Consider the following 23,636-nt stretch of genomic DNA (forward strand, 5'->3'; position numbering starts at 1 on the left):
TACCAGTTGCACAATCTGATCAGGAGAAAACCACTTTCACTTGCCCTTTCGGTACCTTTGCTTGTAGACGTATGCCTTTTGGCTTATGAAATGCACCTGCCACCTTTCAAAGATGTATGATGGCTATATTCTCTGACTTTTGTGAAAATATTGTTGAGGTTTTCATGGATGACTTCTACGTTTACGGGTCTTCTTTTCATGATTGCCTCAGCAACCTTGATTGAGTCTTGCAGAGATGTAAAGGCACAAATCTTGTCTTCTATTGAGAGAAGTGCCATTTTATGGTTAATGAAGGCATCATCTTCGGACATAAAATTTCTGAAAGAGGTATTGATGTCGATAAGGCTAAGGTTGATGCAATCGAGAAAATGCCATACCCCACTGATACGTCTCAAAGGTATCTATAATTTTTTATGGTTTCACGCTGTTATCTTGTCTTCTTTGGTTGTTTTGTGTACCTTTTATATCTTTTTTGGGACTAACTTATTAATTCAGTGCCAAGTGCCAGTTCCTGTTTTTTCCGTGTTTTTGACTCTTTTCAGATCTGATTTTGGAACGGAGTCCAAACGGAAGAAAAACCCCGAAATGATTTTTTCCCGAACGGAAGAAGACCAGGGGGCTTTTGTGCCAAGCCAGGTGGGCTCCAGGGAGCCCACAAGCCCCCACTCCGCCACAAGGGGGGAGGCGGTGATGGGCAGGCTTGTGGCCTCCCTGGCCGCCCCCTGACCTAGGTCTTTGGCTTATAAATTCCCAAATATTCCGCAAAAAATCAGGGGAGCCTCGAAAATACTTTTCCGCCGCCGCAAGCTTCCGTTTCCGCGAGATCTCATCTGGAGACCCTTCCCGGCGCCCTGCCGGAGGGGACTTTGGAGTTGGAGGGCTTCTTCATCATCATCATCGCCCCTCCAATGACTCATGAGTAGTTCACTTCAGACTGACGGGTCCGTAGTTAGTAGCTAGATGGCTTCTTCTCTCTCTTGGATCTTCAATACAAAGTTCTCCATGATCTTCATGGAGATCTATCCGATGTAATCTTCTTTGGCGGTGTGTTTATCGAGATCCGATGAATTGTGGATTTGTGATCAGATTATCTATGATATATATTTGAGTCTTTGCTGATTTCTTATATGCATGATTTGATATCCTTGTAAGTCTCTCCGAGTCTTGGGGTTTTGTTTGGCCAACTAGATCTATGATTCTTGCAATGGGAGAAGTGCTTGGTTTTGGGTTCTACCATGTGGTGATCTTTCCCAGTGACAGTAGGGGCAACAAGGCACACATCAAGTAGTTGCCATCAAGGGTAAAAAGATGGGGTTTTTATCATTGGTTTGAGATTATCCCTCTACATCATGTCATCTTGCTTAAGGCGTTACTCTGTTCTTATGGACTTAATACACTAGATGCATGCTAGATAGAGGTCGACGTATGGAGTAATAGTAGTAGATGCAGAAAGTATCGGTCTACTTGTTTCAGACATGATGCCTATAGAAATAATCATTGCATAGATATCGTCATGACTTTGCGCGGTTCTATCAATTGCTCGACAGTAATTTGTTCACCCACCCTCTACTTGCTTTCATGAGAGAAGCCACTAGTAAACACTTCGCCCCCCGGGTCTATTCACATCCATCTTACACCTCTGCTTTTACTTTGCTTTGTTACTTTGTTGTTTTCAGTTCTCACTTGGCAAACAATCTATAAGGGATTGACAACACCTTCATAGCGTTGGGTGCAAGCTTTTGTGTTTGTGCAGGATCTTGAGATACTCTTCCGCCGGATTGATACCTTGGTTCTCAAACTGAGGGAAATACTTACCGTCCCTGTGCTACATCACCCTTTCCGCTTCGAGGGAACACCAACGCAAGGCTCCAAGGCCACGGGGGAAATCCTTTGCATACTTGCCTAGAAAGTCCCTTAAGGCGTAGCCGTAGTTGAAGGATTCGTGGTGCCGTCGACACAACTATTTCCTGGCGCCGTTGCAAGGGATACACAACAAACATGACCCACATATATCAAAGGTATAAGAAGTTTCCTTGGTCATGCTGGTTTCTATAGAAGGTTCATTAAAGACTTCTCTAAGATTTCTAGGCCTCTTACCAATCTCTTGCAAAAGGATATTCCTTTTGTTTTTTGACGATGATTGTGAGGAAGCCTTCGAAATACTTAAGAGGGCTTTGATGACTGCACCTATTGTTCAACCACCTGATTGGAACCTACCTTTTGAGATCATGTGTGATGCTAGCGATTATGCTGTTGGTGCTGTTCTTGGGCAAAGAGTTGATAAGAAGTTGAATGTTATTCACTACGCTAGTAAAACTCTAGACAGTGCCCACAGAAACTATGCTACTACGGAGAAGGAATTTTTAGCAGTCGTGTTTGCATGTGAAAAGTTTAGGTCTTACATAGTTGATTCCAAAGTCACTATTCACACTGATCATGCTGCTATTAAGTACCTCATGGAGAAGAAGGACACTAAACCTAGACTTATTAGATGGGTTCTCTTGCTACAAGAATTTGATTTGCACGTTGTTGACAGGAAGGGTGCTGATAACCCAGTAGTAGATAACTTGTCTAGGTTGGAGTATGTTCTTGATGACCCACAACCTATTGATGATAGCTTTCCTGATGAGCAATTGAATGTCATCAATGCTTCACGTAGTGCATCGTGGTATGCTGATTATGCAAACTATATCGCTGCCAAATATATACCACCTAGTTTCACGTACCATCAAAAGAAGAAGTTCTTCTTTGACTTGAGACACTACTTCTCGGATGATCCTCACCTTTATAAGGCAGGAGTAGATGGTGTTATTAGACATTGTGTACCTGAACATGAACAGGGACAGATCCTACAGAAGTGTCACTCCGAGGCCTACGGAGGACCCCATGCGGGAGATAGAACTGCACACAAGGTATTGCAATCAGGTTTCTATTGGCCCACTCTCTTCAAGGATGCCCGTAAGTTTGTCTTGTCTTGTGACAAATGTCAAAGAATAGGTATTATTAGCAAACGTCAGGAAATTCCTATGAACTATTCACTTGTCATTGAACCATTTGATGTATGGGGCTTTGATTATATGGGACCTTTTCCAAAATCTAACGGGTATACTCATATCCTAGTTGTTGTTGATTACGTCACTAAGTGGGTAGAAGCTATCCCCACTAGTAGTGCTGATCACAACACCTCTATCAGGATGCTGAAAGAAGTTATCTTCCCTAGATTTGGAGTCCCTAGATATCTAATGACCGACGGTGGTTCACACTTCATTCATGGTGCGTTCCGTAAAATGCTTGCTAAGTATTCCCTCCGTTCCTAAATATAAGACCTTTTAGAGATTTCACTATAGACTAGATACGGAGCAAAATGAGTGAATCTACATTTTAAAGTATGACTACATACATCCGTATGTAGTTCATAGTGGAATCTCTAAAAGGTCTTATGTTTAGAGACGGAGGGAGTACGATGTCAACCATAGAATTGCGTCTCCCTACCACCCTCAGTCCATTGGTCAATTAGAGCTAAGCAATATAGAGATTAAACTGATTCTGCAAAATACTGTCAACAGGTCTAGAAAGAATTGGTCTAAGAAGCTCGATGATGCACTATGGGCTTATAGAACTGCCTATAAGAATCCCATGGGCATGTCTCCATACAAAATGGTGTACGATAAATCATGTCATCTACCTCTTGAACTAGAGCATAAAGCTTATTGGGCAATCAAAGAGCTCAACTTTGATTTCAAACTTGCCGGTGAGAAGAGGTTATTTGACATTAGCTCGCTTGATAAGTGGAGAACTCAGGCATATGAGAATGCCAAGTTGTTCAAAGAAAAGGTTAAGAGGTGGCATGATAAGAGGATACAAAAGCGTGAGTTCAATGTAGGTGATTATGTCTTGCTATATAACTCTTGTTTAAGATTCTTTGCAGGCAAGGTTCTCTCTAAATGGGAAGGTCCCTATGTTGTTGAGGAAGTATATCGTTCCGGTGCTATCAAGATCAACAACACGGAAGGTAATTGTCCGAGAGTTGTAAATGGGCAGAGAATCAAGCATTATATCTCAGGTACTCCCATCAATGTTGAAAGCAATATTATCAATACCATAACTCCGGAAGAATACCTAAGGGATATTTATCAGTCTGTTTCAGACTCTGAAAACGAAGAGGTATGTGATTCGGTAAGAAAGCAGAGTCCAAAACTTTTCGAGTAGGAAATTTTCTCCGTTTTGGAATATTTGAAAAATACAAAAATTGGAAGTAGTCCGGAAAGTGCGCGAGGAGGCGACAAGCCTGCCCGGCGTGGGCCCACCCCCTGGCCGCGCCGGGAGGGTTTGTGGCCACCTCGTGCGCCTCCCGGACTCCATTTTCGTGCGGGGTACTCCTTCTGGTCTGGAAAAAATCATTATATATACTCCCATTTGGTCTAACCCCTGCATCATGCAGATTTCCTGTGTTTTTCGTTTCGAGCCTGCTTTCTGCCGCAGATTTAGAGCAAGATGTCGTCTCAGGAATCCGTGGGGGAGACCAATCTCCCTCAAATTTATGGAGAAGTAAGTGCTCATCTGAAAAGGATGGAGGTCATGGAGGCTAATGAAAGGCTACCTAAAGAAAACAAGGGCAAAACCAAGGAGAGGAATCAGGCGTGGGACGAAGTGCAATCTGTGCTAAACAGGGAAGAAGTTGAACAAGTGGATTTCCTCCAACCCTACCACCACCTACTGTGTCCATCCTTGATTGAACCCTTGAGGTTTTGTGAAACAACTCGTCCTCGCAATACTTGTCTCACTCGTGAAGTAGTTTTGCTGGAAAAACATATCGCAGATCTCCAAGGTATAAATCAAAGATTAATGGCCCTCTTGGAGTCAAAGATTGCAACAACTCCACCACCATCACCTCCAAAGGAAGACAATTAAGCATGGGTATGGGCAATCCCCTTGGCTTGTGCCAAGCTTGGGGGAGCTGCCCCAGTATCGTATCACCATCACATCTTTTGCCTTTACCTTTGTTTTAGTTTTCCTTTTTCAGTTTTTTCTTTCTCTAGTAGAATAAAAGTTTAGTGTTTTAGTCTTGAGTTTTGCTTTGTGTCACCCCCGATGTATTCGAGCTCGTGAGCCATATAATAAAGAGTGTCTTAGTTGAAGGGCTTTTCCTCTTGCCATGATCAAAAGAGTGAGAATAGAACAAAAGCATGAAAGATCATGTAATGATCTTATGGTAAGTGATGGCTTCACATATAAAAAGAATGATGATTGAAACTTGTTGAGGGTAGGAAAACGTAGACCTTGGTCATGGTTGCAATTAATAGGAAGTGATAAAGAAGGAGAGGTTCACATATAAATATATCATCTCTCACACCATCTATGATTGTGAACACTCACTAAACTATTGCATGCCTAGAAGTAGATGTTGGACAAGGAAGACAACATAATGCATTGTGTTTGCTTGGTTCCGAACAATGTTATATGATTAGAGATCCCTTAGCATGTGATGATTGCTTCCACCTCATATTAGCCAAAACTCCGCACCAAGTAGAGATACTACTTGTGCATCCATAAACCTTCAAACCAGTTTTGCCATGAGTGTCCACCATACCTACCTATGGATTGAATAAGATCCCTCAAGTAAGTTGTCATCGGTGCAAGCAATAAAAATTGCTCTCTAATATGTATGATCTATTAGTGTGTGTAAAATAAGCTTTGTACGAACCTGTGATGAGGAAGACATAAAAGCGACAGACTGCATAATAAAGTTCTTTATCACAGGAGCCAATATAAAGTGACGTTCCTCCACACTAAGAGGACACGCATCCAAACCTCAAAAGTGCATGACAACCTCTGCTTCCCTCTTCGAAGGGCCTATCTTGTACCTTTACTTTTTGCCCTTGAAAGAGTCATGGTGATCTTCACCAATTCCTTATTTCGCCTTTTCTTGGCTAACGTCATATGCTTGGGAAAGATCTATATTCATATGGCAACTTGGAAGTAAGTATTCATGAATTATTATTGTTGACATTACCCTTGAGGTAAGTAGTTGGGAGGCAAAACTATAAGCCCCTATCTTTCTCTGTGTCCAGCTGAAACTTTGATCTCATGAGTACCACGTGAGTTGTAGCAATTGTAGAGAACGAAAGAATGATTGAGTATGTGGATTTGCTTTACAAGCTCTTATTTGACTCTTTCTAATGTTGTGATAAATTGCAATTTCTTCAATGACTAAAGGCTATTGGTTGCTACTTCTCGGTAAGGTTCTTGATCCATGCTTTACTTTGTGAAGGAATTATCACTTTAGCATGAGAGACTACATGTTGGTATTGCTGTTCTGATCATGATCATGATGCATGCATGTTCGTATCTTGTTTTGTCGACACCTCTCTCCCTAAACACGTGGGCATATTTATTGAGCTAGGCTTTCGCTTGAGGACAAGCGAGGTCTAAGCTTGGGGGAGTTGATACGTCCATTTTGCATCATGTTTTCATGTTGATATTTATCGCTTCTTGGGCTATTATTTCACTTCACGGTACAATACTTATGCCTTTTCTCTCTTATTTTGCAAGGAATACATGAAGAGGGAGAATGCAAGCAGCTGGAATACTGGCCTCCAAGTGGAGCAAAGTTGAGATACCTATTTTGTGCAACTCCAAACGCCATAAAAATCAACGAGGTTTTTTTCCTCATTTATAAAAAAACTGGGCCGAAGAAGCGCCAGAGGGGCGCCAGCACATGGCCACAAGCCTGCACGGTGCGATCACCCCCCCAGGCGGCGCCAAGGGGGCTTGTGGGCAGCCTGCTGGCCCACTGGCCCCCCTCTTCTGCTATATGAAGGGTTTCTTCCAGAAAAAAATCAGGGAGGAGCTTTTTCGTGGATGCGCAGCCGCCACGAGGTGGAACTTGAGCAGAACCAATCTAGAGCTCCGGCAGGACGATCCTGACGGGGAAACTTCCCTACCGGAGGGGGAAACATCGCCATCGTCATCACCAACACTCCTCTCATCAGAGGGGACTCGTCACCATCAACATCTTCATCAGAACCATCTCATCTCCAAACCCTAGTTCATCACTTGTAACCAATCTCCGTCTCACGATTCCGATTGGTACTTGTAAGGTTGCTAGTAGTGTTGATTACTCTTTGTAGTTGATGCTAGTTGGATTGTTTGGTGGAAGAGTCTATGTTCAGATCCTTGATGCTACTCATTACCTCTCTGGTCATGAATATGATTATGCTTTGTGAGTAGTTACTTTTGTTCCTGAGGACATGGGATAATTCATGCTAATAGTAGTCATGTGAATTTGGTATTCGTTCGGTAATTTGATATGTTGTATGTTGTTTTTCCTCTAGTGGTGTTATGTGAACGTCGACTACATAACACTTCACCATTATTTGGGCCTAAAGGAAGGCATTGGGAAGTAGTAAGTAGATGATGGGTTGCTAGAGTGACAGGAGCTTAAACCCTAGTTTACGCGTTGCTTCGTAAGGGGCTGATTTGGATCCACTAGTTTAATGCTATGGTTAGACTTTGTCTTAATTCTTCTTTCGTAGTTGCGGATGCTTGCGAGAGGGGTTAATCCTAAGTGGGATGCTTGTCCAAGTAAGGGCAGTACCCAAGCGCCGGTCCACCCACATATCAAACTATCAAAGTAATGAACGCGAATCATATGAACATGATGAAAACAAGCATGACAGAAATTCCCGTGTGTCCTCGGTAGCGTTTTTCCTTCTATAAGACTTTGTCCAGGCTTGTCCCTTTCTACAAAAGGGATTGGGCCACTTTGCTGCACCGTTGCTACTTTTGTTACTTGTTGGTTGCGACGAATCATCTCACCACACAATCACTTGTTACCGACAATTTCAGTGCTTGCAGATATTTCCTTGCTGAAAACCACTTGTCAGATCCTTCTGCTCCTCGTTGGGTTCGACACTCTTACTTATCAAAAGGACTACGATTGATCCCCTATACTTGTGGGTCATCAGTCACCAAGGCAACAAAAATACGCAACGAATAAGGATCTAGAGCAAAAACTAATTGGACCAATGGAGGAGTCACATACCAAGGAACAGTTTCCCCAAAATAGTTTGGTAAATGGGGCTTTGCACAAGGAGATTGAAAATCGCAGCAAGAAGAGCTAGAACACGGGTTTGAGCTGCGAAACGATATGTTGTGCAGGTAGGAGAAGGAGATGGGAGCTAGAACAAGTGGATAGGGGACACATGGGCCCCACAAGCCTGGTAGGCGCGGCCAGGGGGGTGCCCGCGCCTCCAGGGCTTGTGGCCCACTGGTGCATCCCCCTGACTAGCTCTCCGTCTCAGAATTTTTCAAAAATTCCAGAAACAATCATACCTGATTTTCAGGATATTCGGAGAACTTTTATTTTTGGGACACTTTTCTACGGGACGTAAAAAGCAGAAACAGGGAAAACTAAAGCTAAATCTATCATTTTTCTTCTAAGCAACCGAAGGTGAAAGCTTGGAACAGAGGGTTGTGACTCCTCGATTCATCCATCTCATGGTCATCAAAAGAAATCTGTCAATGAGGTTGATCAAGTCTCCTTGAAAAACTTTTTTGAATCGCATAAAAAAGAACGGAGAATTTTCGAATAGTCACTAGATTACCTCAATGGGGATGTGCATATCCCCGACAAGCAAATCATACTTCATCTTAACAGTAGGTATAGGGCATTCAAAGCTCCCAATAAGAATCGATGAAGTTTTTTCAATAGCATTGATGCAGTGTACCCGATATTGTTTCTTCGGAAAGTGCACTGTATGCTCATTACCATTGACATGTAAAGTGACATTTCCTTTGTTGCAATCAATAATAGCCCCTGCAGTGTTTAAAAAGGGTCTTCCAAGGATGACCGCGATAGCATCATCCTCGGGAATATCCAGAATAACAAAGTCTGTTAAGATAGTAACGTTAGCAACCACAACAGGCACATCCTCGCAAATGCCGATAGGGAAAGCAGTTGATTCGTCGGCCATTTGCAGAGAGATTTCAATGGTTGTGAACTTATCCAGTTCAAGCCTACGATAAAGAGAGAGAGGCATAACACTAACACCGGCTCCAAGGTCGCATAAAGCAGTTCTAACGTAGTTTCCTTTAATGGAGAAATGTATAGTGGGCACTCCGGGATCACCTAATTTCGTAGGAATTCCACCCTTGAAGGTGTAATTAGCGAGCAAGGTGGAAATATCAACCTCAGGTATCCTCCTCTTATTAGTCACAATATCCTTCATGTACTTGGCATAGGGAGACATTTTGAGCATATCTGTCAAACGCATTTGCAGAAAGACAGGTCTAATCATTTCAACAAATCGCTCAACATCCCCATCATCCTTTTTCTTGGATGTTTTGGGAGGAAAGGGCATGGGTTTCTGAACCCATGGTTCCCTTTCTTTACCATGCTTCCTAGCAATGAAGTCCTTCTTATCATATCTCCTAGTCTTAGGTCGTGGGTTATCAAGATCAACAGGTTCAATCTCCACATCCTTATCGGTGCTAGGTTGAGCATCATCATGAACACCAATATCATTAGGCTCATGTTCATCACCAGATTGTGTTTCGGCATCAGAAACAGAGACATCGTTTGGACTCTCGGGTGTAACAGCATCAAGGTTGCTAGCATGCAAGTTCCTATCATCTTTCTCCTTCTTCCTATGATTACTAGGTGCATCAGTTCTAACTCCTTGAGAATCTTGTTCAATTCTCTTAGGATGACCCTCAGGATACAAAGGTTCCTGGGTCATTCTACAACCTCTAGTGACGACTCTGATAGAATTGTCATTCAACTCATTGAGCAAGTCATTTTGAGCCTTAAGTACTTGTTCTACCTGACTAGTAACCATAGAGGCGTGCTTACTCAGAAGCTTAAGATCATTGACATTTCTGTCCACACAAGCACTTAAATGACTAAGCATACGAGCATTCTGTTCCAATTGTCTGCTAACATAATCATTGAAACTCTGTTGTTTGGCAACAAAGTTATCAAATTCATCCACGCATAAGCTAGCAGGTTTATCAAAAGGAATATCACTCTCATTGAATCTACGAAGAGAATTTACCTCTACTACCTGTATTGGGTTATCAAGACCATGGATCTCTTCGATAGGTGGTAGATTTTTGACATCTTCAAATTTAATGCCTTTGTCTTTCATAGATTTCTTAGCTTCTTGCATATCTTCAGGATTGAGGAATAGAATACCTCTTTTCTTCGGAGTTGGTTTCGGAGGTGGTTCGGGAATAGTCCAAGCATTCTCATTGCACAAGATATTATTCAATAGGATCTCAGCTTGTTCTACAGTTCGTTCCCTAAAAACACAACCAACACAACTATCTAGGTGGTCTCTAGAAGCATCGGTTAGTCCATTATAGAAGATATCAAGTATTTCATTCTTCTCAAGAGGGTGATCAGGAAAGGCATTCAGTAGCTGCACAAGCCTCCCCCAAGCTTGTGCGAGACTCTCTTCCTCAACTTGCGCAAAGTTATATATTTCCTGCAAGGCAGCTTGCTTCTTATGGGCAGGGGAATATTTTTCATAGAAGTAGTAGATCATATCCTGGGGACTACGCACACAACCAGGAGCAAGATAAGTGAACCAAGTCTTAGCATCATCCTTTAGCAAGAAAGGAGACAACTTAAGGATATAGTAGTGGCGAATATTTTGCTCACTCGTGAATAGGGTGGCTATATCGTGCAGTTTGGTAAGCTGTGCTACAACCGTTTCAGACTCATAACCGTGAAAAGGATCAGATTCGACCAGAGTGATTAACTCAGGGTCGATAGAGAATTCATAATCCTTATCGGTCACAAAGATAGGCGAAGTAGCAAACTTCGGGTCGTATTTCATCCTAGCGTTCAAAGATTTTTCTTTCCACTTGCGCAGTAATTTATCAACATCATAGCTATCCTTACAAGCAAGAAAGTCCTCAACTATCTCTCCCTCCATAACATAACCCTCAGGCATATCAGGCAATTCATATCTAGGAGAGCTAGTTCTAAAAGGCGAAATAGCAGGTTTTTACTTCAATAATCTCAGCAGTTTCAGAAGTATCATCACATCTAGCAGCAACTCTAGCAATTTGTGCATCAAGGAATGCACCTAGTGGAAAAGCAGTATCAAGCAAAGCATCATCACAAGCATCATGGATAGCAGAAGTAGCATCATCAAGCACAGGTGACACATCAAAATTTCTAGCAGGAGGTGGTGTCGCAAACTTACTCATAACTGTAGGTGAATCAAGTGCAGAGCTAGATGGCAGTTCCTTACCTCTCCTCGTAGTTGAGGGCAAGACTTTAGTTTTTGGATCTCTCGGGTTCCTCATATTGATTAGCAGACGTAAATCCCAAGTGACTCAGAGAATATAGCTATGCCTCCCCGGCAATGGCGCCAGAAAATAGTCTTGATAACCCACAAGTATAGGGGATCGCAACAGTTTTCGAGGGTAGAGTATTCAACCCAAATCTGTTGATTCGACACAAGGGGAAGCCAAAGAATATTCTCAAGTATTAGCAGTTGAGTTGTCTATTCAGCCACACCTAAAAGACTTAGTATCTGTAGCAAAGTATCAGTAGCAAAGTAGTGTGATAGAAATAGTAGCAACGGTAACCAGTAGCAATAGTGACAGCAGTAGCAGCAGAGTAACAGTAGCAGCAGTGACAGCAGCAGCGGCAAAGTAACGTAGCAAGGACCAGTAGGAAAAAATCACAGGCATTGGATCGGTGATGGATGATTATGCCGGATGACATTCATCATGCAACAGTTATAACATGGAGAGATATGTAACTAGCTCCAGTTCGTCAATGTAATGTAGGCATGTATTCCGTATATAGTCATATGTGCTTAGGGAAAAGAACTTGTATGACATCTATTGTCCATCCCTCCCGTGGCAGAGGGGTCCTAATGGAAACTACGGAATATTAAGGTCCTCCTTTTAATAAAGAACCGGAACAAAGCATTAGCACTTGGTGAATACATGAACTCGTCATACTATCGTCATCTCCGGGAGTGGTTCCGGCTATTGTCACTCCGGGGTTGCGGGGTCATAACACATAGTAGGTGACCACAACTTGCAAGATAGGATCAAGAACACACATATATTGGCGACAACATAATAGGTTCAGATCTGAAATCATGGCACTCGGGCCCTAGTGACAAGCATTAAGCATGGCAAAGTAGTAGCAACATCAATCTCAGAACATAGTGGATACTAGGGATCAATCCCCATCAAAACTAACTCGATTACATGATAGATCTCATCCAACTCATCACCGTCCAACAAGCCTACGATGAGATTACTCACGAACGGTGAAGAGCACCATGGAATTGGCGATGAAGGAAGGTTGGTGATGACGATGGCGACGATCTCCCCTCTCCGGAGCCCAGAACGGACTCCACATCTGCCCTCCAGAGGAAGAACACGTGGTGGCGGCACCTCCGTATCGTAAAACGCGATGAACTCTTGTCCTTGATTTTTTTTTCGGACGGAAGGGACTAAATAGAGATAGAATTGGAGGCGGTGGAGCTTCGTGGGCCCCATAAGCCTACTAGGCGCGGCCAGGGGGGGCGCCTGGTGGGCTTGTGGGCTCCACGCTCCACCCCTCCGGTTCATTCTTGCACCAGTATTTTTTATATATTCCACAAAAAATCCTCGTAAATTTCCAGGTCATTCTGAGAACTTTTATTTCTGCGCAAAGACAACACCATGGCAATTCTGCTGTAAACAACGTTAGTCCGGGTTAGTTCTATTCAAATCATGCAAATTAGAGTACAAAACAAGGGTAAACGAGTTTGGAAAAGTAGATACGACGGAGACGTATCAGTCATCGGTGCCGGCACCAGCACGGCTCATGGTAAGGCGTCGGCTGGCGCTGGTGAGCCTGCTGCTATATCCACCGACACGCTTCATGCCGCCCTTACCGGCTTGAGTACACCCATCGCCACCTCCACAAACCCCACCGACGCGCGGGCCTTGCTGGAGGAGGCTCGCAGGCAGATCCTGGAGGAGAGCATTGTCATAACCGCGGCTAAACGCCAGATGCCACACAACGCGAGTATAACTCTGCTTACGGCCTCACTCCGGTTTTCGAGGGTCCTAGACGGCTTGGCGCGGTCCGCTGCCGCGGCCGGATCATTGCCGAGATCCTAGGCGGCAAGCATCCCATCTAGGAGACTGCCGCGGCCAACTTACGTGTTGCCTAGGCAGCCATGGAAGAAATGCCAGGCTTGGAGGGCGAGGAGCGCGTCCTTCAGGAGAAGCAGGTCAAGGATCTCCTTGACACCGCCAATGAGGAGCAGACATGGCTTGACCCTGGTCAAGCACAGTCGGAGTCTCCGGGACCCAATCCCGGAGCACGCCATAACCCCAGCGGTCATCATCAAACCGAGGGATCTTCCTCGCATCGCACTTCCAGTCGAAAGGGCGAGGGCAGCCACGACAGGCGTTCTCAGCGCCAGAGTGAGCCGACTTCGAGCCGGCGTCGCAGAGATGATGAGAGTGACTCGGTGTATGAGGTTCCTCGTCCGGGGAGGTCCCATGCCACCGCCTCACAACATACACTTCCTATCACGGCTCGGATGGGCCCTCGCATCCCACACGGCGATAATGATGCTTGCAAGCGCCTCAACGCCCTGGCGGAATCAGCTCTCCTAGAAGAGGACAACCCCATCGGTCCGGCGTGCTTCGGCCCCCGGATCCGAGGGGAGCCGTTTCCCCGAGGCTTCACTCTCCCCCCGCACACCCCAAGTACAACGGCACTGCCAAGCCAAAAGACTGGTTGATCGACTGCACCACGGCCGCTGGCATTGCCCGGGGCAACAAGCGCGTAGCCGTCCGCTACGTGCCACTCATGCTGGCCGGCTCGGCTAGGACATGGCTTAACAGCCTTCCAGCCGGCAGCGTCAACTCCTGGATTGACTTCGAGGAGGCGTTCATCTGCAACTTCACTGGCACCTACAAGCGCCCTGGCCGGCCTCGCGAGCTGGCCATGTGCGTCCAGAGGCCCGACGAACCCCTTCCCGACTACGTCACACGTTGGACTAAGCTACGCAACTCCTGCGAGGGAGTGCATGAGGTACAGGCCATCCAGTACTTCATCAATGGCTGCCGAGACGACACTCTCCTCAAGCACAAGCTCATGTGCTCCGAGCCCACCTCTCTGGCGGTGCTCATGGCCAAGGCGAACAAATACGCCACGGCCAACTCCGTGATGCGGGTCAAGGTGAACGCCTCGGACAAAGTTTTCCCCACACCGACTACTCCCAAGCCGGCTGGCGACAATCGAGGCGGCCAGAACAACAACAAGCGCAAGGCGGATCAACTTGATTCGCGCTCCAACAACAAGCTGGTGACCAACGTGGAGGGAGATGCGCCGGCTACTCAAGCCGGCTCCCAACGGAGGCGGACCGGCAAGAACGACTGGCAGCCCAAGCTCAACTTCGAGCAAATGCTTGACGCGCCTTGCAAGATGCACACTGGGGCGAAGCCCACTACCCATACCCTTCGACAGTGCAGCTTTGCACGACGACTGTCGCAAGGAGAGGGCCTGCCGGCTCCTTGAGGTGCAGCTACATCGCTTCATGCTCCGGCTCCGTCGCCGCCGCCTCACAATGATGGCCGCCTCCACGATGACTACCCCCATCAAGACGGAGTATTTGTTGTCTTCACTAGCGAGGGTGATGACAAGCACAACCAGCGGCAATGCCGGCGCGAGGTGAACGCCACGGTCCCCCCGGTTCCCCAATACATGTTTTGGTCTGAAAAGCCCATTACATGGAGCCGGGTTGACCATCCTGCGGTGATGCCAAATCCTGGCTCATACGCGCTCGTCCTTGACCCCACTTTCGCCTCCCAGAGGCTCACCTGCCGGTTCTCCCGGGTGTGGTCAATGACAGCAGCAACATCAACATCCTCTACCTCGACACCTTGCTCAAGCTTGGGCTCAAGGATAAGGACCTCCAGCCAACCAGCACTGTCTTCCACGGCATTGTGCCGGGACAGTCTTGCTCGCCGATCGGCAAAATCTAGTTGGACGTCCTTTTCGGCGACAAGGCTCACTTCCGCCGAGAGGCCATATGGTTCGAGGTGGTGGATCTCAGCAGCCCGTATCACGTGTTGTTGGGCAGGCCAGCTCTGGCTGAATTCATGGCCATCCCCCACTACGCCTACCTCAAGATGAAGGTGTCGGGTGCAAAGGGCATCATCACCATTGCTGGCGACTACAAGAAGTCGCTCGAGTGTGCACAGGACAATAGCCGTCTGGTCGACGCCATGGTGATTGCTGAGGAGAAAAGGAAGATCGACTGGCTCATGGCTCAAGCTACCGAGCAGGCGACGATCTCTACTCCACCATCCCAGTCGGCCGGCGAAGGCTCCTTCAAGCCAGATAAAGAAACCAAGCAGGTGCCACTCGACCCTGCGAACCCCAAGCAGTGCGTCACCATCGGGGCTAACCTTAGCCCCAAATAGGAAGCCGAGCTCGTCAACTTCCTCCATGAGAATCGGGACATCTTTGCATGGTCTCCCAAAGACATGCCAGGGGTTCCGAGGAAGTACGCCGAGCACAAACTTCACGTGCGACCGAATACAAAGCCGGTGAAACAACCTTTGCGCCGCTTCACCGAGGGGAAGCGGCACACAATTGGAGAAGAGATTGCCCGACTACTCGCAGCCGGCTTCATCATGGAGGTTTTCTACTTAGACTGGTTGGCCAACCCACTCCTGGTGCTGAAGAAAAACAACACATGGCGAATGTGTATCAACGATACGTCCATTTTGCATCATGTTTTCATGTTGATATTTATCGCTTCTTGGGCTATTATTTCACTTCACGGTACAATACTTATGCCTTTTCTCTCTTATTTTGCAAGGTTTACATGAAGAGGGAGAATGCCGGTAGCTGGAATTCTGGCCTGAAAGTGGAGCAAAGTTGAGATACCTATTCTGCGCAACTCCAAACGCCGTAAAAATCAACGAGGATTTTTTTTCCTGATTTATAAAAAATACTGGGCGAAGAAGTGCCACAGGGGCGCCAGCAGGTGGCCACAAGCCTGCACGGCGCGGCCACCCCCAGGCCGCGCCAAGGGGGCTTATGGGCAGCCTGCTAGCCCACTGGCCCGCCTCTTCTGCTATATGAAGGGTTTCGTCCAACAACAAAAAAATCAGAGAGGAGCTTTTTCGTGGATTCACCACCTCCACGAGGCGGAACTTGAGCAGAACCAATCTAGAGCTCCGGCAGGATGATCCTGCCGGGGAAACTTCCCTCCGGGAGGGGGAAATCATTGCCATCGTCATCACCAACACTCCTCTCATCGGAGGGGACTCGTCACCATCAACATCTTCATCAGCACCATCTCATCTCCAAACCCTAGTTCATCACTTGTAACCAATCTCCGTCTCGCGATTATGCCTTTTGAAATCATGTGTGATGCTAGCGATTATGCTATTGGTGCTGTCCTAGGGCAAAGAGTCGATAAGAAGTTGAATGTTATTCACTTCGCTAGTAAAACTCTAGACAGTGCCCAGAAAAACTATGCTACTACGGAGAAGGAATTTTTAGCAGTATTGTTTGCATGTGAAAAGTTCAGGTCTTACGTAGTTGATTCCAAAGTCACTATTCATACTGATCATGCTACTATTAAGTACCTCATGGAGAAGAAGGACGCAAAACCTAGACTTATTAGTTGGGTTCTCTTGCTACAAGAATTTGATTTGCACGTTGTTGACACGAAGGGTGCTGATAACCCAGTAGCAGATAACTTGTCTAGGTTGGAGAATGTTCTTGATAACCCACAACCTATTGATGATAGCTTTCCCGATGAGCAATTGAATGTCATCAATGCTTCACATAGTGCACCGTGGCATGCTGATTATGCAAACTATATCGTTGCCAAATATATACCACCTAGTTTCACGTACCAGCAAAAGAAGAAATTCTTCTTTGGCTTGAGACACTACTTTTGGGATGATCCTCACCTTTATAAGGAAGGAGTAGATGGTGTTATTAGATGTTGTGTACCTGAACATGAACAGGGACAGATCCTACAGAAGTGTCACTCCGGGGCTTATGGAGGACACCATGCGGGAGATAGAACTGCACACAAGATATTGCAATCAGGTTTCTATTGGCCCACTCTCTTCAAGGAGGCTCGTAAGTTTGTCTTGTCTTGTGACGAATGTCAAAGAATAGGTAATATTAGCAAACGTCAGGAAATGCCTATGAACTATTCACTTGTCATTGAACCATTTGATATCTGGGCTTTGATTATATGGGACCTTTTCCAAAATCCAACGGGTATACTCATATCCTAGTTGCTGTTGATTACGTCACTAAGTGGGTAGAAGCTATCCCCACTAGTAGTGCTGATCACGATACCTCTATCTGGATGCTGAAAGAAGTTATCTTCCCTAGATTTGGAGTCCCTAGATATCTAATGACCGACGGTGGTTCACACTTCATTCATGGTGCTTTCCGTAAAATGCTTGCTAAGTACGATGTCAACCATAGAATTGCGTCTCCCTACCACCCTCAGTCTAGTGGTCAAGTAGAGCTAAGCAACAGAGAGATTAAACTAATTCTGCAAAAGACTATCAACAGGTCTAGAAAGAATTGGTCTAAGAATCTCGATGATGCACTGTTGGCTTATAGGACTGCCTATAAGAATCCCATGGGCATGTCTCCGTACAAAATAGTGTACGGTAAACCATGTCATTTACCTCTTGAGCTAGAGCATAAAGCTTATTGGGCAATCAAAGAGCTCAACTTTGATTTCAAACTTGCCGGTGAGAAGAGGTTATTTGACATTAGCTCGCTTGATGAATGGAGAACTCAGGCATATGAGAATGCCAAGTTTTTCAAAGAAAAGGTTAAGAGGTGGCATGATAAGAGGATACAAAAGCGTGAGTTCAATGTAGGTGATTATGTCTTGCTATATAATTCTCGTTTAAGATTCTTTGCAGGCAAGCTTCTCTCTAAATGGGAAGGTCCCTATGTTGTTGAGGAAGTATATCGTTCCGGTGCTATCAAGATTAACAACACGGAAGGTAATTGTCCGAGAGTTGTAAATGGACAGAGAATCAAGCATTATATCTCAGGTACTCCCATAAATGTTGAAAGCAATATCATCAATACCATAACTCCGGAAGAATACCTGAGGGATATTTATCAGCCTGTTTCAGACTCCAAAAACGAAGAGGTATGTGATTCGGTAAGAAAACAGAGTCCAAAACTTTTCCAGTAGGATTTTTTTCTCCGTTTTGGAATATTTGAAAAAAATACAAAAATTGGAAGTAGTCCGGGAAGTGCGCGAGGAGGCGACAAGCCTGACCAGCGCGGGCCCACCCCCAGGCTGCGCTGGGAGGGCTTGTGGCCACCTCGTGCGCCTCCCGGAATTCGTTTTCGTGTGGATTACTCCTTTTGGTCTGAAAAAATCATTACATATACTCCCGTTTGGTCTGACCCCTGCATCACGCAGATTTCCTTTGTTTTTTGTTTCGAGCCTATTTTTGTTGCAGATCTAGATCGCTATGACCTCCCCAAAAGCTTCGAAGGACAAGATCTTCGAGAAGGTCATCAATCCCTACCTCACGGGAGTGTTGCAACACCCTCAATCTATCGAGATGCGTGAGGGGATGTTGCACATCTGTGATGTTGAGGGGCCCAAGAAGACCGAAAGCATGGAGACGAGGCTCGAAGCAATGGAGCAACAAGTCTTCAAGTGCCAACGGATGGTGGAGCATGGACTCAACGCCAACCACATGATGATCACGGAGTTACCAACAAGCACATGATTGATGCCAATGACATTGGGAAGCACCTCTCCAGGCTCTATGGAAGGATCTCTAGTAGAATAAAAGTCTTAGTGTTTTAGTCTTGAGTTTTGCTTTGTGTCACCCCTGATTTATTCGAGCTCGTGAGCCATATAATAAAGAGTGTCTTAGTTGAAGGGCTCTGCCTCTGGCCATGATCAAAAGAGTGAGAATAGAACAAAAGCATGAAAGATCATGTAATGATCTTATGGGAAGTGATGGATTCACATATAAAAAGAATGAGGATTGAAACTTGTTGAGGGTAGGCAAACGTAGACCTTGGTCATGGTTGCAATTAATAGGAAGTGATAAAGAAGGAGAGGTTCACATATAAATATATCATCTCTGACACCATCTATGATTGTGAACACTCACTAAACTATTTCATGCCTAGAAGTAGATGTTGGACAAGGAAGACAACATAAAGAATCGTGTTTGCTTGGTTCGGAACAATGTTATATGATTAGAGATCCCTTAGCATGTGACGATTGCTTCCACCTCATATTACCAAAACTCCCGCACCAAGTAGAGATACTACTTGTGCATCCATAAACCATCAAACCAGTTTTGCCTTGAGTGTCCACCATACCTACCTATGGATTGAATAAGATCCCTCAAGTAAGTTGTCATCGGTGCAAGCAATAAAAATTGCTTTCTAATATGTATGATCTATTAATGTGTGGAAAATAAGCTTTGTACGAACCTGTGATGAGCAAGACATAAAAGCGACAGACTGCATAATAAAGTTCTTTATCACAGGAGGCAATATAAAGTGACGTTCCTCCGCACTAAGAGGACACACATCCAAACCTCAAAAGCGCATGACAACCTCTGCTTCCCTCTGTGAAGGGTCTATCTTGTACCTTTACTATTTTCCCTTGAAAGAGTCATGGTGATCTTCACCAATTCCCTATCTCGCCTTTATCTTGGCTAACGTCATATGCTTGGGAAAGATCTACATTCATATGTAAACTTGGAGGTAAGCATTCATGAATTATTATTGTTGACATTACCCTTGAGGTAAGTAGTTGGGAGGAAAAACTGTAAGCCCCTATCTTTCTTTGTGTCTAGCTGAAACTTTGATCTCATGAGTACCACGTGAGTTGTAACAATTGTAGAGAACGAAAGAATGATTGAGTATGTGGATTTGCTTTACAAGCTCTTATTTGACTCTTTCTGATGTTGTGATAAATTGCAATTGCTTCAATGACTAAAGGCTATCGGTTGTTACTTCTCGGTAAGGTTCTTGATCCATGCTTTACTTTGTGAAGGAATTATCACTTTAGCATGAAAGATTATATGTTGGTATTGCTGTTCTGAGCATGATCATGATGCATGCATGTTCGTATCTTGTTTGGTCGACACCTCTCTCCCTAAACATGTGGACATATTTATTGAGCTAGGCTTTCGCTTGAGGACAAGCGAGGTCTAAGCTTGGGGGAGTTGATACGTCCATTTTGCATCATGTTTTCATGTTGATATTTATCGCTTCTTGGGCTATTATTTCACTTCACGGTACAATACTTATGCCTTTTCTCTATTATTTTGCAAGATTTACATGAAGAGGGAGAATGCTGGCAGCTGGAATTCTGGCCTGAAAGTGGAGCAAAGTTGAGATACCTATTCTACGCAACTCCAAACGCTGTAAAAATCAACGAGGATTTTTTCCTCATTTACAAAAATACTGGGCCGAAGAAGTGCCAGAAGGGCGCCACAAGGTGGCCACAAGCCTGCACGGCGCGACCACCCCCCAGGCCGCGCCAAGGGGGCTTATGGGCAGCCTGCTAGCCCACTGGCCCCCCTCTTCTGCTATATGAAGGGTTTCGTCCAACAAAAAAAAATCAGAGAGGAGCTTTTTCGTGGATTCACGGCCACCACGAGGCGGAACATGAGCAGAACCAATCTAGAGCTCCGGCAGGACGATCCTGCCGGGGAAACTTCCCTCCGGGAGGGGGAAATCATTGCCATCGTCATCACCAACACTCCTCTCATCGGAGGGGACTCGTCACCATCAACATCTTCATCAGCACCATCTCATCTCCAAACCCTAGTTCATCACTTGTAACCAATCTCCGTCTCGCGACTCCGATTGGTACTTGTAAGGTTGCTAGTAGTGTTGATTACTCCTTGTAGTTGATGCTAGTTGGATTACTTGGTGGAAGAGTTTATGTTCAGATCCTTGATGCTACTCATTACCTCTCTGGTCATGAATATGATTATGCTTAGTGAGTAATTACTTTTGTTCCTGAGGACATGGGATAAGTCATGCTAATAGTAGTCATGTGAATTTGGTATTCGTTCGATATTTTGATGTGTTGTATGTTGTCTCTACTCTAGTGGTGTTATGTGAACGTCGACTACATAACACTTCACCATTATTTGGGCCTAGAGGAAGGCATTGGGAAGTAGTAAGTAGATGATGGGTTGCTAGAGTGACAGAAGCTTAAACCCTAGTTTATGCGTTGCTTCATAAGGGGCTGATTTGGATCCACTAGATTAATGCTATGGCTAGACTTTGTCTTAATTCTTCTTTCGTAGTTGCGGATGCTTGCGAGAGAGGTTAATCATAAGTGGGATGCTTGTCCAAGTAAGGGCAGTACCCAAGCGCCGGTCCACCCACATATCAAACTATCAAAGTAACGAACGCGAATCATATGAACATGATGAAACTAGCATGACAGAAATTCCCGTGTGTTCTCGGGAGCGTTTTTCCTCCTATAAGACTTTGTCCAGGCTTGTCCCTTGCTACAAAAGGGATTGGGCCACTTTGCTGCACCGTTGCTACTTTTGTTACTTGTCGCTCGCGACAAATCATCTCACCACACAATCACTTGTTACCGATAATTTCAGTGCTTGCAGATATTTCCTTGCTGAAAACCACTTGTCAGATCCTTATGCTCCTCGTTGGGTTCGACACTCTTACTTATCGAAAGGACTATGATTGATCCCCTATACTTGTGGGTCATCAATCGACTACAGGAGCCTGAATAAGGCGTGCCCGAAAGACCCTTTTGCCTTGCCCAGGATAGATCAAGTGATCGACTCCATAGCTGGCTGCGAACTGCTGTCTTTTCTGGACGCTTATTCAGGCTACCATCAAATCAAGCTAGATCCAGCTAATCGCCTGAAGACCTCCTTCATCACGCCCTTCAGGGCCTACTGCTACACCACCATGACGTTCGGTCTGAAGAATGCTGGTGCGACATTCCAACGCTGCATGCAGCAGTGCCTTCTACCACAGATTGGTAGGAACATCCACATCTATGTGGATGACATCGTCGTCAAGACCAAGAAGCACTTCAGTCTCCTTGATGACTTGCGGGAGACGTTCGGCAACCTGCACGAGTACAAGATTAGGCTCAACCCGGAGAAGTGCATCTTTGGGGTTCCAGGCGGCAAGCTCTTGGGGTTCTTCGTGTCCGCTCGTGGCATCTAAGCGAACCCTGAGAAGAATGGCACCATCAAGCGGATGGTGAAGCCCGCTCGAATCCTCGACGTCCAGAAGTTCACCGGCTGCCTGGCGTCCCTTAGCCGGTTCGTCAGCCAGCTCGGCGAGAAGGCTCTTCCACTCTACCAGCTCATGAAGAAAACAACCAAGTTTGAGTGGAGTGACCAGGCGGACGAAGCCTTCCACGACCTCAAGTGGGTGATCTCAAACCTGCCAATCTTGGCAGCACCGGCTGAAAGGGAACCCATTCTCATATACATTGCAGCGACCACTCTCGTGGTTAGTGTAGTGTTGGTAGTAGAGCGCAAGGAGGAGGGCAAGGTACTATTAGTGCAACGCCCTATCTATTACCTCAGCGAGGTCTTGTCCGCCTCCAAGCAAAACTACCCCCACTACCAAAAAATGTGTTATGGTGTTTACCTTACCGCAAAGAAGTTGAAGCAATACTTCCAAGAGCATGCCATCACTATGGTGAGCACTGCTCCTCTTTCAGAAATCATGGGCAACCGTGATGCAACCGGCCAGATTGCCAAGTGGTCCATCTCCATGTCCGACCAAGACATCCGCTACCAGCCGCGCATTGTCATCAAATCTCAGGTGGTGGCCGACTTCCTTGTCAATTGGGTTGAAACCCAATTTGAGCCGCCGCCTCCAGACTCCACTCATTGGCGGATGCACTTTGACGGCTCGAAGATGCGAACTGGTCTAGGAGCCAACATTGTCTTGATGTCTCCAAAAGGGGACCAACTCAAGTATGCTCTCCAGATTCACTTTGCCGCCTCCAACAACGTCGTTGAGTACAAAGCGCTCGCTCATGGCCTTTGGCATGCCAAGGAGATTGGCATCCGGCGGCTCCTTTGCTTCGGCGACTCGGATCTCGTGGTGCAGCAAGTCTTTGGCGAATGGGACACCAGGGACGCCAACATGGCGAGCTATCGCTTCCTCATCTAGCAGCTCAGGGGCCCTTTTGAGGGTTGTGAGTTTCACCACATTCCCAGGGCGGACAACGAGGCGGCTGATACATTGGCCAAGATCAGCTCTACAGGACAAGCAATTCCAGCCGACGTCTCCCTCGAACAGCTGCACAAGCCGTCCATCAAGCCGTCTCTGGAGTCGATGTCATTTTTTGTGCCGGCAGATCCCTCAGTACAAGCGCCGTCGGCTACGCCAGCTGTGCCGGCTACACTGGCTCTACCGACTCCAATTGTTGTGCCGGCTACAACTACTTCGCCGGCTACGACTTCTTTGCCGGCTAGAACAACAAATCCGGCTTCGCCAAGCCTCGAATCCTGTCGTCTCGACACCCAATGGGTGGACGTCATGGAGGTAGACGGTGAGCCGGCTGCCATGACAGCATCAGAGACACAGAGTCTCGAGCCTGCGACTGCGT

The sequence above is a fragment of the Hordeum vulgare genome, chromosome 7H (assembly GCF_904849725.1).
Source record: "Hordeum vulgare subsp. vulgare chromosome 7H, MorexV3_pseudomolecules_assembly, whole genome shotgun sequence".
NCBI classification, from domain to species: domain Eukaryota; kingdom Viridiplantae; phylum Streptophyta; class Magnoliopsida; order Poales; family Poaceae; genus Hordeum; species Hordeum vulgare.